We start from the raw sequence: 16,427 nt of genomic DNA, 5'->3' as shown, positions 1-16,427 counted from the left end.
AATCTTTGGACTTAGTTGGGTTAAAAATAATTTAATTATTTATTGTCCAATAGACTTAGGTTGGAATTAGTTTAATTTGATTAAATCAAGCCTGGTCCATACTTGAAGTCCAAGCCCATTTGAGAGAGGTTTTGAGCAAGTTAAGATGGAGTTGAAACTCCTCACCATGATGATGATAATGGAGTAGTTTATCCATGGTTGAAGGTTATATGCATATGTGTGTATATGTTGCTTTGGAAGCAAATTTGGTAGTTATTGAATTTTGAATTCAATTGTATGTTACATACAAAACTACACACATATCATGCAAAACCAAAACACCTAATCCACAAAACTTTGAGCTCTTTTCTCTCCAAAAATTTTCTCCTTTTTGTTCTATATTGAATTGGATTGAATTTAGAACATAAAACATTCCAAAATCACTAATCAAAAGTGTTAGTTTGGAGTTGTTTTTCTTCTTTTTCTTTGTTCTATCTAGCAATAGAAAAAGAACTATATTTGTTCCTTAGTGTGGTGTGGACAAATTAGACGGGTTCTAATTTGGATCCTAAAATGAACGGGAGAATGAAAAGAGAAACAACGCATGTTGTTGCTCATCTATAGAAATAAAAGGTAAAGTTACATGTTGTATGTCTATGCTTTTATTTCATCCTATAGCTACATGTCTAGCATGCTTATTTCATTTATTATTATGCTTTTGACGAACACCGAATGCCCCGGAATTTCAAAGGGAACACCATTTTTGAACCATTTTAAATATTTTTTTATTTCACACTTTTGCGGAGTTTCCGGGCCATACAAATTCTTTCATAATCGTCGTTCGATTGGAAGCTAGCGTGGCTATAGCCTTCCAATATCAATTCTCCATTACCATAAATCAAGATCATATCTTTAGTTCTTTTCAAGTACTTAAGTATTGTCTTGACTGCACTCCAATGTGCCTCCCCGGTGTATGCCTGATATCTGCTCGGCATGCTCAAAACGTATGCAACATACACTGAAAAACAAATTAAATTCTTCCCACAATTGAAGCATAGGGGATGTCTGACATCCTTTTAAGTTCCTCATCAGTCTTGGGAGGCTGCTTCTTGGATATCTTAATCCCATGCCTCATGTGAAGGAATCCTCGTTCTAAGTTCTCCATCTTGAATATCTTCAAGACTTTCTTAATATACGAGGATCGGGTCAACCCTAACATCCTTCTAGATCTATCCCCATAGATCTTGATGCCAAGGATGTAAGAGGCCTCACCCATATCCTTCATGGAAAATTATCCAGACAACCATGCTTTAATGTCGCTCAACATCTTAACAACATTCCCAATGAGTAAGATGTCGTCTACATAAAGTACAAGGTATGCAACCGCACTCCCACTGATCTTCTTGTATATACAAGGATCAAATTCGTTTTTGATGAAATCATAACCCCGTATGACCTCATCCAAAATTTGTGTTCCAACTTCGAAAAGCTTATTTGAGGCCATAGATGGACCTTTGAGATGATAGACCTTCTGTTCTTCTCCAAGGGAAGTGAAACCCTCGGCTGATACATGTAGATCTCTTCCTCAACGAAACTATTGACAAAAATCATTTTCACATCCATCTGCCATATTTCATAGTCATACCATGTTAATATGGTAAGAAGAATCTGAATGGACTTGGCGATGGCTACGGGCGCATAGGTTTCCTCAAAATCGACCCTAGGTCGTTGAGTGTGTCCTTTTGCCACGAGCCTAGACTTGAAGACTATAACCTTGCCATAAGCTCCAAGCTTACGTTTGTAGACCCATTTGCTCCCAATAGGTTTAACACCTTTAGGAGGGTCTACGAGGGTCCAAACTTGATTTGAACCCATCGAGTCCATTTCGGATTTCATGGCCTCAAGCCACTTATCCGAATCGATGTTCGACATCGCTTCTCCGTATGTCCTTAGATCATTCTCCAATTGACTAGTCAACCACAGGTAACCATACCTATCAGGTGGTCGTGATTTCCTGGTTGACCTATGGAGGACTTGAGCACTATCAGTGAGGACTATAGGCTCAAATGATGTTCTTCGTTTGGTTGAGGTGTCTCACTTGTCTCCTCAAATAGCACATCATCGTATCGGTTATCCGCAGGAAAACCCTTTTTCAAGAACATTGCGTTGCTTGAGACAAAAACCTTATGCTCAGATGGATCATAGAAGTAGTATCCCACAATTTCTTTTGGATATTCGACAAACTTGCACAGACTAGATCTCGAGTCTAGTTTGTCCCCACTAGCCTCTTGACGTATGCGGGGCTACCCCACATTCTCAAGTACTTATAGAACCCAGGCTTGCCATGTCATATCTCATATGGCATCTAGGGAAAAGGTCTTAGATGGAACCATGTTAAGTAATTTAGCCGTCCTCTCAAGAGCGTGCCCTAGAAGGAAGGGACAATTCTGTAAAACTCATCATGGATCGTACCATGTCCAATAGGGTTCAATTCCTCCTTTCACCATGCCATTGAGTTGTGGCGTTCTAGGAGGAGTCCATTGAGCGAGAATTCCATTCTGCTTCAAATAATCAATGAATTCACCACTTAAATACTCTCTACCTCGGTCCGACCAAAGGGCTTTAATTTTACGGCCAGTTTGATTCTGGACTTCAAGTCTGAACTCCTTGAACCTTCCAAAGGCCTTGGAATTTTACCTCATTAGGTTAACATAACCATGAGTAATCATCGGTAAAGGTTATGAAGTATGATAGTCCTCCTCTAGTCGGAGTATTTAATGGTCCACAGATGTCTGTGTTGATCAAATTCAAAAGACCATTGGCAAGCGCACTTTGTCCAATAAAAGGCTTCTTGGTCATTTTCTCTTTCAAACAAGATTCGCAAGTCGGTAGGCTGTCCAAATCGTCTACCTCTAGAATCTTTGATTCTACCAAGTTTCTCTTCCTATTTTTAAGATATAGCCTAGCCTTGTGTGTCATAACTGTGCGTTTTCATGATTATCTAAATTTTATTTATATTGGGCAGTCATAATCTAATTAGACTATTGGAGAATAATAAAGACTATTTACTAATGTACCAAGTAGATGATAGTTATTATCAATCATCAAATAAAACCCATTTTTACTTAACGTAAATATATAACCATCATTGTCTAAAACAGGAATAAAATAATATTGTTGATCATGCTTGTTACATAATAACAATCTTTTAATTCTATCCAAATATAATCACCAATAGCTAAGTTGAGAGAGCCCACGAGTTTCAAAGCGACGGCCTTCCCATTGCATAGCCTTAGAATCATCTCATCCTTACTTAGTTTTCTGCTTCTTTCCAATACCTGCAAGTTATTGCAGATGTGAGTTCCACAATCGGTATCCAATACCCAAGAAGCAGAATTAGTTATCATGTTCACTTCAATCACAAACGTACCTCGGTTGGAGAGGTGTTGTGGATACTCCTTCTTCCAATGCTCATTTCCTTGGCAATGATTGTAGACATCATTTACCGTCGACTGCTGAGAACCGCCAACCTTCCCTTTCCCTTTGTCCATCCCCACAGAAGCAGTAGGAGCACTCAAATCGCTAGCAGTGGCTGCGTTGGATTTTCCCTTGCCCTTCTTTCTCTTCCAGCATCCAGTCCTCTTGCCTTTCACTTTTGAGGTTGAAGCCTCTCTTACCAATAACGTCGGTAGAGACTTGTGGGTCGTCGTCTCGTATTGGACTAGCATATTAGTTAACTCATGAATAGACTTATCAAGTTCATTCATGTTGTAGTCAATAATAAACGGGTTGTAGGACGGAGGAAGTGACTGAATGATCACGTCAATGTACGTGTCATGTCAAGCCCAATTTTAAGGTCTTCGATCTTATCCACTAGAGATAGCATCTTATCCCCATAACTTTGTATAGACGATTCTTTGGCCATTTTGGTCCCGAAAAATGCTTTTATGGTAGCATGTCTAATATGCCTATCAGAAACTGCATACACTTCTTTCATGTGGAACATTATCGAGGAAACATTATCCAGCCTATCATATTGCTTTTGGATGTCATTGGAAATCGAAACTAATATGATACTGCGATCTTGCTGTTGTCCGCAAGCCACTTCTCAAGCGTGACATGCTCTTCGGGCGAGGACCCTTCCAACAAGGCTGTTGAAAGTGGCTTGTCCAAGACATAGCCCTGGTTCTTGAAATCTAGGATAATCCTCAGATTTTGCAGCCAGTCATTGTAGTTCGTGCCATTAAATTTATCAGTCTCCATTATCATGGTTAAAGTATTCTTAGACATTTTCTAGACAATAGAAAATTAAACAGAAATCAGCTATTGATTGTAATATTATGATTAAGCTTAAAGAATTGGTCTTCAGTCTTTAACTCTCCCACTATTTACATCACTCTCAAATGGGATTTCAAGAATAGCCTTTCCTAGTGGACTTGGGATCCACAAGTGAATTTGTCATGATCCGCTTTTACGATTTACATAGCAAAAGCCTCGTGGGAGGTATCCAATACTATTCTCATCCCACGAGATTCCCAAGATCTTTTGCCTCACCTCTTCACATGATCCCGAGGACTGTAAGCAAATCATGCTACTCGGTATTAAGCTTGACCCATCAACCAAATCATACCTCAATTGTCGCCCATCACAACTCATGAGATAGGGAAACAACGAACGTATTTCTTTGTTCATAATAATAATGCAGATTGCCTACTATTCCAAATGTGCCACGACTCGTGAGACCACACTTGGATAGCGGTAGTTTCCTCATGATATTGCTATGGATGGAAGGCTTGGACATATCGAAATACTATTCCAATCCAAGTCCATTTATGGGCTTAATATTTGTTTAGTGTTGGGCTCAACCCATCAATCAAATCACACCTCAACTGTCGCCCCCACGACTCGTGAGACAGGGAAACATTGGGCGTGTTCCTTTGTTTACAATAATGGTGCAGCTTGCCTCTAGTTCAAATGTGCCACGACTCGTGAGACCACACTTGGGTAGTGGCAGCTTTCTCACTATATTATTGTGGATGAAAACCTTGGACAGATCAAACCATTTTAATCCAAGTCCATTTTGGGCCCCTAACACTTCAACTTGGTCCAACCAAGTGAAAGTTAATTATGAGTTGTTTGACCAAAACCTCATCACATGTAAACATTGCATGCATAAATATCAAATATTTAAAGCTTTTAAATAAGCGCAGTGCATGCAATGAAACCTAGCATACCCCTGTTGGATGATCACGAGCCCAACCTATGCGACCCACTAAGCTCGCAGTGAGTCTAAAGTCTGTCCAAGGTGGCCCTACGCTATTACAAAGTAATATTACCAATCAACATATAGATGCGCCTTGTGACATCTCCATAGGCGGCCTTTTCCATGGGCCTCCTCCTTCGTAGGCCTTCTTTTCCATGGACTTGCTTGAAATGAAAAATCTCATAAAAAATGTCCTATACTACTCTAATTACAATTGAATAAGAAACCCCCATCAAAAGTCGAGGGGGTACATTAGGAGGGAGATAGCAAGCTTTATTATTCCAAGGCTAAAAACGAGGAGGGAAGATAAAATAAAATCACAAGGGCACACGGGCCCACCCAATAAAAATTAAAAGACATACATGCGGTCTAGGGCTCCATGATCATCCATTCATATTCATTCTAGCACATAATAACAATTAACTATACTAGACAAGAGAATGAACATCCCAAAAGTATCGCGATATCCAATATTACGATAAACAATTATATGCACAAAACAATAAGTTTAAAATTTGCAACTCATATATATGATTAAATCTCGTGCATCCAATGCACGCAATCAAACCAAATTAATTAAACCAATTTAATTCTAGAAAAAAATATGATTTTTTCCAAAATTAAATAAAAAAATTAATACTTTTCAAAAAATGTGCAGAAATTAAAAAATTCAATTTTTCGGAAAAACGTAAAAAATGGCCCAGCCGTTGGCCGTCGACAGCAGCAACAGCGTAGCGGCCACACAGCCGGTTGCGCGCGTGCGCTGGCCCCCTCAACGTAGAGACCCTCTAAAGTTGAATCCACACCACGCCGGAATTTGAGATTCCTCAATTGAATTTGTTAGAAAAGAATTGAGGAAAAGAACACACCAAGTGTGCACAAGAGGGGGTTCGGCCGAGTGGAAAAATAGGGAGGAGAGAAAATTATTTTTTGTGTATTCATTCATTTATTAATTATTCCAAATAACTAATATACATATATATACCTTAAATGGATGCATTAAAATATGTCTAAGTTCATTTAATCATCTATAAGGTAATAATCCTTTATTCCAAATAAAGGATGACTAACATGTGTTTTGTAAAAATAATTTTGTTACTCAATAATTTTCTTTGCCAATCATTTCCACCAACCTAATTAATGGGCTTGGGCCAATTTTAATTAATTTAATTACCAGGTCCAATTAATTAAATCCAATTTAACTGAAACCCATTTAATTAAGTCGATATATTTAATCCAATTAAATATATGAACCCAATAAGCCTTTATTAAATAATAAGTCTAATTTATTAAATAATAAGGACAAGCCCAATATAAACTAATCCAATCAATTTATCATTGGACTTATCTATCCAATGGATCCCTCTCATATTAAATGATCCATTTCTTTGTGGCGATGTGTGCATGCTTTATTAGCTTCATTCTATTTATTTTCAGTATAAAGAATGTGAACTTAATTAATTCTACAAGTAATTATTCACAGAGTAATAATTGAGGTACATCATAAATTGAAAGATCACTAGTTTTTCGTTTTAGTTTGGACTTATTAAAGAACTCATATCATGTGAGTTTGAAAACGAAAATCTGGAGTAGATGGACAAGAATTACCTTTAGGACAGTCTTCCATGCAATTGCAGTCAATCTCAACTTTTCCATCAACATAAGCTCTAAGTTTCCCGGGTGTGTCACCGTATCTGGGATTAGTGCAGCCACAATCAATCTCTACAAACTTTGGTGTCGTCCGTAGGAGTCTATGAAAACTAGCCAATTCTTCTTCAGTGAACATGTTTGATTTGCTGCAAATTACTATCTTATATAATATCGTTAAAGAAAAAAAGTGGCAAAGGTACTCTAGAGAACTATTACAAACATATATCTTATGGTTACGCTAATAACCCCTTTTCAATCATTTTAGGACTTCGTTATTATATATATGGAAAGTAATAAGACTACAAGTTTGTAATCAAAGAAATTGTTGTCCATATTACATGCATGTAGTGTGCATATATGTAAGAAAAGATGCCTACCAACATTTTCTTGATGATCATGTAAAATAAAAACATAATTACGTAATATACTACATATAAAAAAGAGAGATGCCTACCAATATTTCATCATTTAGGGAAAAATGCAAACAACCCCGTTGTGATATCCAAATAAGCAAATTACCCCATTATGAAAAAATAAATAGCGACTTACCTCTCTATATTTTTTAAAATACAACAATTTACCCCCCTATGATTTTTAAAATGAAGCAATTTATCTCCCTGTATAAGGAGGTAAAATTGCTTCATTTTAAAAAGTACAGGGGGGAAAATTGCTATATTTTTTTCATAGGGAGGTAATGTGCTCATTTTCAATATCACATGTGGGTAAATCGCAATTCATCCTTTTATCATCATGATATGACATATAAAAGATTACAAATGCTAACCTCCTTCAAATAGTATTTCCATTTTGGTATTAAACATATAGAAAACATCAAATTTTCTTAGAATAGTATTTGCATTTTTTTCCAAAAAAAATCTAAGGGCTTTGGCATATCAGCTATACAAGTGAAAATTGTATACCACATATATGATTAGAAGAGTCTCTTTTTCCCTAAAAAGGTTAAACGTTTGACAAACGTTCAAGTCATATTTTGTGTAATAAAAACTAAAACATGACAAATATAGTTGCAAACATAATTAACAACAATTTTTCGAAACACAAAAGAAGATTTCGATTTGTAAACATCTTCTTTTCCTTTTTTGTAAAATATACAGTTTTCCTGCAAGAAGTAATTAATGTCATAGGTTCAAGGAATAAAATAAGTTGTAATGTACTGATGCAGATATGTTGTAATTAATCATTAGTGATGATCAACGGGCAAACAAAAAAACTAATTGATATATATATGAATAAATCAAACAAGTTTTTTCACATGAACAGAAAAAAGAATGATAATATATTAATCTTTAGAAAGGTGATGCAATTGGGCATTAAAACTCAAGTGGATACAAATTGATATGATGAATGTAGCAAACTATAGTAGTTATTGTACTAAATTTCTAGGGGTGAAAATGGGGATTACAATTCCAAGAAACAACATATAAATCTTTGATACATAGTAAATTCTTATGTAAAATATTCCATTGACGTGAGATGGCCTAAGAATACCCAGAAGAAGAAAGACAACTAACCTTAGGTTTGTGAAAACAAACTGCGCTGAATATTTCAATGACAAATATTTCAACCACTCTCTTTATATATAGCAACCTGTAGAATATAATTAGATTTTCTTTCTTGGTTTTTTATTTTCAAGATCTGTCATCAATACTCAGCCGTTAATTACTAAATGATTAAACAAAAAACAATTAATTAGTTTTCCGTATTATATTTCAACGGCAAAAATAAATGTATAACGTTATCTATAAGAAAATCTCTGAAAATGGAAATATTGGTAGTGTGTAAGTCTTAACTTCCATAAAATAATGACAACGTTTGATTATCTAAATATATTCTTTTCTTTTAAATGTCTAGTAAAATGTTTTACTTTTAAAATGTGGTAACTTTTTGAAATAATAATTATAAGAGTTATAATCTAATCATATTAGAAATAATTGGAATTCTTCCTATTCGAAGTGAAAGAGAATCCAATTTTATATCCAAATATAAATTAGGAAACTAATATTTTAAATAATTTTAAAAATATTCTGAAATGCACTGATTTTGATCATTATAGAGATCAAAATTTAATTTCTTAAATGCAATTTTTGAATTTCTTCTTCTTGCAAATTCAATCGGTGCAACAATTTGGGAATTATTACGGTAGCTCTTACACATATTGGTGGATCAAACCACATAAAAAATCCACATCCACCTCTATCTCTCCTCGAAGAATAACTATAAAACCTTCAACCTGGATTGTCACTTGTCCACGAGGTATTCAAATGAGCAGCTTTGAGACAATAGCATTCAATACTTGAAATATTTTGAGATGTTTGTGACATCTTTTGGCCTATTGCTCTCAAGATTAAGTGATGAAAAAAAGATGAAAATGTTGGGTAGTGTTTGTGGGTTATTTATATACATAAATAGTAAAAAAATATTATTTTGGCACCTTTTTTTCCCTCCAAAAACTGAACACAAATCTGGTCTTCTATTTTTTTCGCTAGCTGCCAGTTGACTAACGTCACGTGCCGTTTTCATTAGTTGTTAACGGAACAGGACCGTTTCTATTAAAAAAATAGGGTTTTGGAACTAAAGGTGTTGAACACGTAAAGCGTGGGATTGAAAGTGATAAGGGCCCTATCTAGTGGGACCAAAAGTGATATTTTGTCTTATTTAAAAGATTATATAACTTGATATATCTTATAATATGTTTTCAGGACTTATAAACTTTTCGATTATATTTCATGAAGTGTTTGAATAAAATAAGATTTTAAAGCTAATAAGATGTTAGTCTTGACAAATTGTAATTAATTTGAAAGAATTTGTTAAAATCTTAGAAATAAGTTGGAAACTCTTTCCATTTTTTTTAAAGAGCTTATAACTACACTATGTTTGTGGGGGAGCTTAGCACCGATTTGGGAAGAGGGTGTCGACAGAATAAACGGACTTCTGCTTGAGTTGAGTTGATCACATTGGGTGCAGCAAAGGCACCATTGTGGGAGATAACGTATTGTGCTGGAGAGGCACTTCACAACTGGAGCGCTTGAAAGAGCAGGAGGTCGGTCTGGTGTCGTGTGATACTAAGAGAGAGTATTGGGCACCGCATACTCCTCAATCCTTCGTGTATGCGTTAATGAGGACATCAACAGATCGAGTGGGGTAGGGTGTCACAGGCCGCTCTTTGGGCTAGATGGTCGGCCGTGACTTGTGGAGGACGTGCGGGCGACTAGGGGATGCTGGCCAACACGTAAGTGTGCAAATGGTCTTTGAGCAAAGACTCTTACCGATTGGGAATTGCAATACTGTTCGTATGAAAACTTCCTTGATGTGTGGGGATGCTATCCGCCAAGTATGAAGTCATTTCGAGGACGTTTGGCCACGTAGATATAAGGGCGATGATCGAACGCCACCCTGTGCGTGGGCAGGAGAGAAATGTGTGAAACATGTACTCCACATTCTCCAGGAAGAACTGCTCTCTGATCGCCTCCCGTAAAAGAACCCACGTATCGAGCTGCACTTGATGGGCTTGGATCTCCGCAAACTTGGTACGCTACCACAGCTTTGCGTCACCAGTCAGATACATGGTTGCAGTCGCAACCTTCCTTGCCTCGTCCCGCACGTCTGCCGCAAGGAAGTACTGTTCCATGTCGAAGAGAAAGTTCTCGGCCTCCTCCGCATCACGCTCACCGCTATAGGCCTCCGGTTGGGGATTTGAAGCCTAGCACCGGGGTCATGAGCAACCATAGGCGTGCTACCCACTGCACGCTGGAGCAAACCAATCTGAATGGACATCTGCTCCATGTCACGCCGCATATCGGCAATGCTGTCGTTTCCGAATACGCCAGCCATCTCCTGAATCACGTGCCGACATTCGTCCAACTCCGAATTCAACACCGTGATCTCAAATTCTAGGGAAGAGACCTTCTCCTCCAATTCCGCCAACCGGGAGTGTCCGTCCTCCGGGTTCTCAGCTCTCTCGCTGGATGAAGCTGCGTGTCGCGAGCTTTCCGGATCTTGCCCCGACGCCTTCGCAGCAGTAGCAGTCGTACGCCTCGGCCCCATCTCGACACGAGGCTCTGATACCACCTCTCACGAGGCGCCTATCGCAAAGCGCACCGTGTGGCTAGTAGTCCGCTAACTACGTCCGCCAATCTCCGCACACACCTCCGCTCGGCACTAATGCAGCGCGCCAAAATATATCAGAGTCGGGAGGAACAAATCACAAAACCGTAAATTGCACACGCGAATTCAGAAAATCAGATTGCATTAAACTGAAAAGTGCATATACAATGATCAACGATGCTAGAGCAAGGGGATCGCATTGAGGGGGACTCTAACACGTCACTAAACCAAGCTTCTTGAACTCATTCCCCCCCCTATAATAGGCTTAAAAAAATAAATCCTATTTCCTACACTAGACAATAGAAAACCTGAAATTTGCACCTCAGGAGGCGTAATGTCCCCCTGAGCAATCTAAACAACAGAAAGCAAATAACAAAGCAGTAACAAAGCAATAAAAGGCCTACACCTAGGATTCTAAGACTGTTGGATGTCCGTCGTCTGTCGATGAAGGCTGAGTGGTCGGCCATGTAGAACGGTTGAGTGGCCGAAGTGCGCATCAAGGGGGCCTAGTGTGCGGGCGGCCCTTGACACCTTGGCAGAACCTCCAGGGCGTAGGCGCTGCTAGTTGTCTCCACGTCCTTCTGCTTGCTCAAAGCGTTGTTGAGTGTTTTTTTTGTTACTCACGTCTTTAATTCTATGTTCCCACAGATGGCGCCACTTGATACTTGCAAAAATAGCACGAGTCTAATGGATATGGACTATTATTTAGTGCTTGGGATGAAGCGTATGCGAGGTCAACTGAGATGACCTGCAAAAAAGACATTAGCACTCCAATGCCCAAGTTAGTATTGGATTTGAGGTAAAATAAAGTAAAAGAGAAAACAAATTTGACTCAAAATCGAGATATGGTGAATAAAACTGATGAACAGTGCAAGAACAAGTAAAAATATGCTTATAGAGTGCTTAAATAATGTTTAGAGAGTGCTTAAGGAGTGAGAGAGCCGTCCCGCACCTAGAGGGACCAAACCTATATTTATAGGGGGAGTGCCCCCATCGACAGGGGGTTTATCCTACTCTTGAGAATCTCATGGAAGTTGGTTGGGCTAGTTGGATAAGGGGTAAGTCATCTTCATCCGTGGCTGGAGGTGGCTAAATAGGAATCTTCTTCAACTTGGAAGATCCCATGCCTGCGAGGAGTCCTAGCTGCTAGGGAATCCCTCCTTGCCCACATAGGCCTTTACGAGCTAATGTGGTTCGAGGAGGTTGCTGACACCTAGGTCAACTAGGTGCTACGTTGAAGTGTGGGCTGCCATATGTGTGCGCCTTTTGGGTTGAACGTCTTATTGGGTTTAAACCATCAGCCAAGACAAGGGGTATCCTGAGTCTCCTCCCTTCTTCTTGAGCTTCTCGACTACCTTGGCAATCTAGGTTTGTTTAGCTAAGCTGCGGGCTGGGCTAGGCTGTCCCAAGTACCCATGTCAGTCTAGGTTGTGCGATCCTAGCACATACATCACCGTCTATTTAATTCCTCTTTTAATTCTTTGTTATTTTTTTTTTTTTTGAATTTTAATTACAATCCTACACTATTTGATTAATTTTGTAAGCAATAACATCTAATGAAAAGTTTATTGTGAAATTACTTGTTAAAACATTTAAATAAAATAAATTAAATTTTATTAATAGGATATGACAAACATCATCAAGAATTAATAAAAAATACGTACAAAATATTCTGAAGTATCCATACGTTTATAATATAGACAACAGATATTTAGACAAACTTGCACACATAATATTCGTGCAAGGATAAGATCAGTCCGCTTGTGTAACCTCACATGCGTGTATAGTTAGTATGCCATTTATCATTCGATATATTAAAATTGAGTGAGTAATTAAATATGTCAATAAATTTAAATCACCAAATATGTTTCTATGAGACAAAAAAATAGGGTAAATTACACCTTTTGTTCCTATACTTGGAATCAAAATCAATTTTGGTTCTTGAATTTTTTGCGGCACAATTTTGATCCTTAGTCTTCGTAAATTATTATAATTTTGGTCCAACCATTAAAATTGGATTTAAAGATATTGAGGAGGGAACAGAATGGACCAAAATTGTAATAATTTGTAAAGGTTAGAGACGTAGATCATGCCTCAAGAAATTTAATGACCAAAATCGTAACAATTTTTAAAGATTAAGATCAAAATCATGTCTCAAAAGGTTGATGGACCACAACCGATTTTGACCCAAAATATAGGTACCAAAAATGTAATTTACCTCAATAAACTATTATAGAAGTAAACATATACCCATACTCGAAATTACAACCTTTTGATTGTAAGACCTTCATCTTATCAATCAAGTAAAGTTTCAAGGGCTCACATGTGTATACCGAAACTCTCACTACAAAAAAATTAAGTTTTTGTTATACTATAAATGACTACGACTAAAAAATTATGGTAAACCAATACTGTTAATCATGATTAAATAAAAAAAAATCATAAATTTTTACCAATATTAATCAATATTCACCATAGATTTTAGCCATAGCCAAAACATTTGACATGGTTTTAGCCATGGCTAATATTTTTACCACACTTTCAGAAACAACGACTAATGGCCATCGCCATGATTTTCTTTTTTTGACTAGAACAATTAATTATTACAAAAAATATATATATAGTTTTTTAATTATAGCCAAAACATTTGATATGGTTTTAGCCATGACTAATATTTTTACCACACTTGCAGAAACAACAATTAATGGCCATTGTAAAATCATGATTAATTTGTATTTACTATAATTTTCTTATTTTGAATAGAACAATTAATCATTACAAAAAATTATATTTTTTCCCACCAAATTTAGGTTAGCATAAACAAACAAGGGATATGTATATATATATATACACACACACATTATCCTACTAAAATAGATGATCGGAATTGCAAGGTAGCATTTCATTATCTTATCCAATGATGTAATACGTAAGAGCATATAACAACGAACCTACTCATCATTCATATTAACAAAAGCAAGAGCATCTAATTAGTTAAGAAATCGAAAAATAAGATAATGCACAGAAAACGTGTTTATGTAAATTATAAATTGACAAGAACTGGTTTGTTTTCATATATATATATATATATATATATATATATATGGAATAATTATATTTACACCTCCTAATCTATGGTCTATTTACACAAATTACCCCTTATTGACAAGTGAAAATTTCATGTCCAATTGAATGATGACATATGTAAAATAATATATTGACTATCGATTATATTTCGTCTTCTATTTATATTTTGGTATTTAGTAAATTATTTCCAAATGTGGATAATCAATTTAATTGATAGTTTGATATATATTTCGTCATCAAATCAATGGCAGACAAGTGTCATAATGAAGTATTTCGGCCAATCAAAATAGTGCTTCACAGTCAAAGATTCTATCCAATCAGATGGAGCCACGTTGAGCAACTGCACATACGTTCGGATTAAGTCAAGACATATATTTGTGATATTTATACAAATATTAAAAAGATAATATCAAGTTGATCAATCATATCACTCCAGGTATATGATGTATTTATCTCTTTAAATTATAATTATAAAGAGATAATATAAAAGGCCTTCAAATGTATCACAACTCTACCTCTTGGATAGGGGGTCCCTAGAGCTTATTTAAAAGATACAGAGATAGACAACGAAGACTCAAACAAGCGAAGGAGGCTAAATAATTCTCTTTACATAGTTCTTTGAGTTCAAGAATGTTTAAAAGACGTTGAAGGCGGGGATCGATTCTTTCGTCCAAGGTGCGCAACAAAATAATAGCATTTAATTCGGGATTACAGGCGTTAAACCCTCAAATTAACGTTATAGATTTTCAGATATATTCTCGATAAGATCTAAGTGGCAAATTCATTTTCAAATCCTCAAACCTCAAGTCAAGACTATAATGTTTAATTCAGGATTACAAGCCCGAGCTCTTGAATTAAAGTTATAGAAATCAACATATTATAATGTTGATCAGAGGATGATGTAATTACACCAGAACTCAGTGGAGGATGATGTAATTTCCCTAAAATCAATGATGAGTTAATTAATAAGTGGATATTTTTCTTACTAAATGTGTTGTTAATTTTTAATTTGTTGCTAACATGAATTAACAACAAATTTCACTATTTTGTAAGGAATTTGTGTTGTTACAGATGTTTGATAGGGGTATATCATATTTATCTGAAAAATAACATAAATACCCCTAAAAGTTGGTGTTTATTAGAAAGTTATGCTTAAGATCCGACCTGAAGCCGCGACTCGCGACTTACGACCTGACTTAGATGCGTTCTATAACAGTATAGAAACATAACCCTAGTGAACACAAATTCACATAAATAATGATGTAATGGGTCTATATTATCAAGTTTTAGTATTACTCTTTTTTAATAACTATTAATAATATTACAGTTTGGTCCCTATTCTAAATATTAACAAATCAACCCTAAAACTTTACAAGAATCCAATTTAGTATCCTAATTTCCTTAATTAATGTAATTTATTCTCAAATATTTTATAAATCTCAAATTTACTCCCTTCAAGATTTTAATATAATCAAAATTGACTACTTACAAATTGTCTACCAATGCAACTCTTACATTATAAGTAGAAACAATAGAATCCATAATCATCAATAGATCATTGGAACAACCTCTAACGTGGGTGACAGTTCCTATGACCCATTTCCGGTGTTAGTTCAAAAGGACATGATGGGACCGTGTGAGATATGAAAATCTTGTTTATGTGATATGATAATAATATGTATTCGGTAAAAAAAAAATTTATATTATACACTTCAATTATATCAATAGTATCGCGGGCTTATTATATAATTAATTTGAATTTGAGGATAAATTATAACGATCTCTATTTGATTTGATAAAATTATGAATATTCCCCTATTATTTGAGAAATTATAACTACCCTCTTAATTTTTTTTAAAAAAAAGAAATTAAAAGTTTATATAAAGAATAGGACCGAGTGGGTGGAATATTTTGAAAAATTAAAAAAAATATTATCAACTTAGTCCATAAAAAAATTATAAAATTATCAACTTTATCCTTATCATATTTTTTAAAAAAAAATTAAAAGTTTATAAAAAAGAATGGGACCGGGTGGATGAAAAAATTTAAAAAATTATAAAAAAAAAATTATGGCCACTTAGTCTATAAAGAAATTATAAAAAATTAAAAAATAAATAAAATTATAATTCTTGGTCCAAAAAGGCGTTTTGGTCAGTTCACTGCAAAAAACAGATGGAACCTAACAGAGACTAATTGATTGGACTAATTGTTAGAAGGTCGTTAAATTCATAGGATATTAATATTTTTTCAAACAAAGATGGGATATTTGTAATTACATCAATTCTCACGGGATTTCCTTGCAATTTACCGTATTAATCCAACT

The sequence above is a fragment of the Sesamum indicum genome, linkage group LG8 (genome assembly GCF_026168435.1).
Source record: "Sesamum indicum cultivar Baizhima isolate 11 linkage group LG8, ASM2616843v1, whole genome shotgun sequence".
Lineage (NCBI taxonomy): Eukaryota > Viridiplantae > Streptophyta > Magnoliopsida > Lamiales > Pedaliaceae > Sesamum > Sesamum indicum.
Note: the sequence above shows the minus strand (reverse complement) of the source record.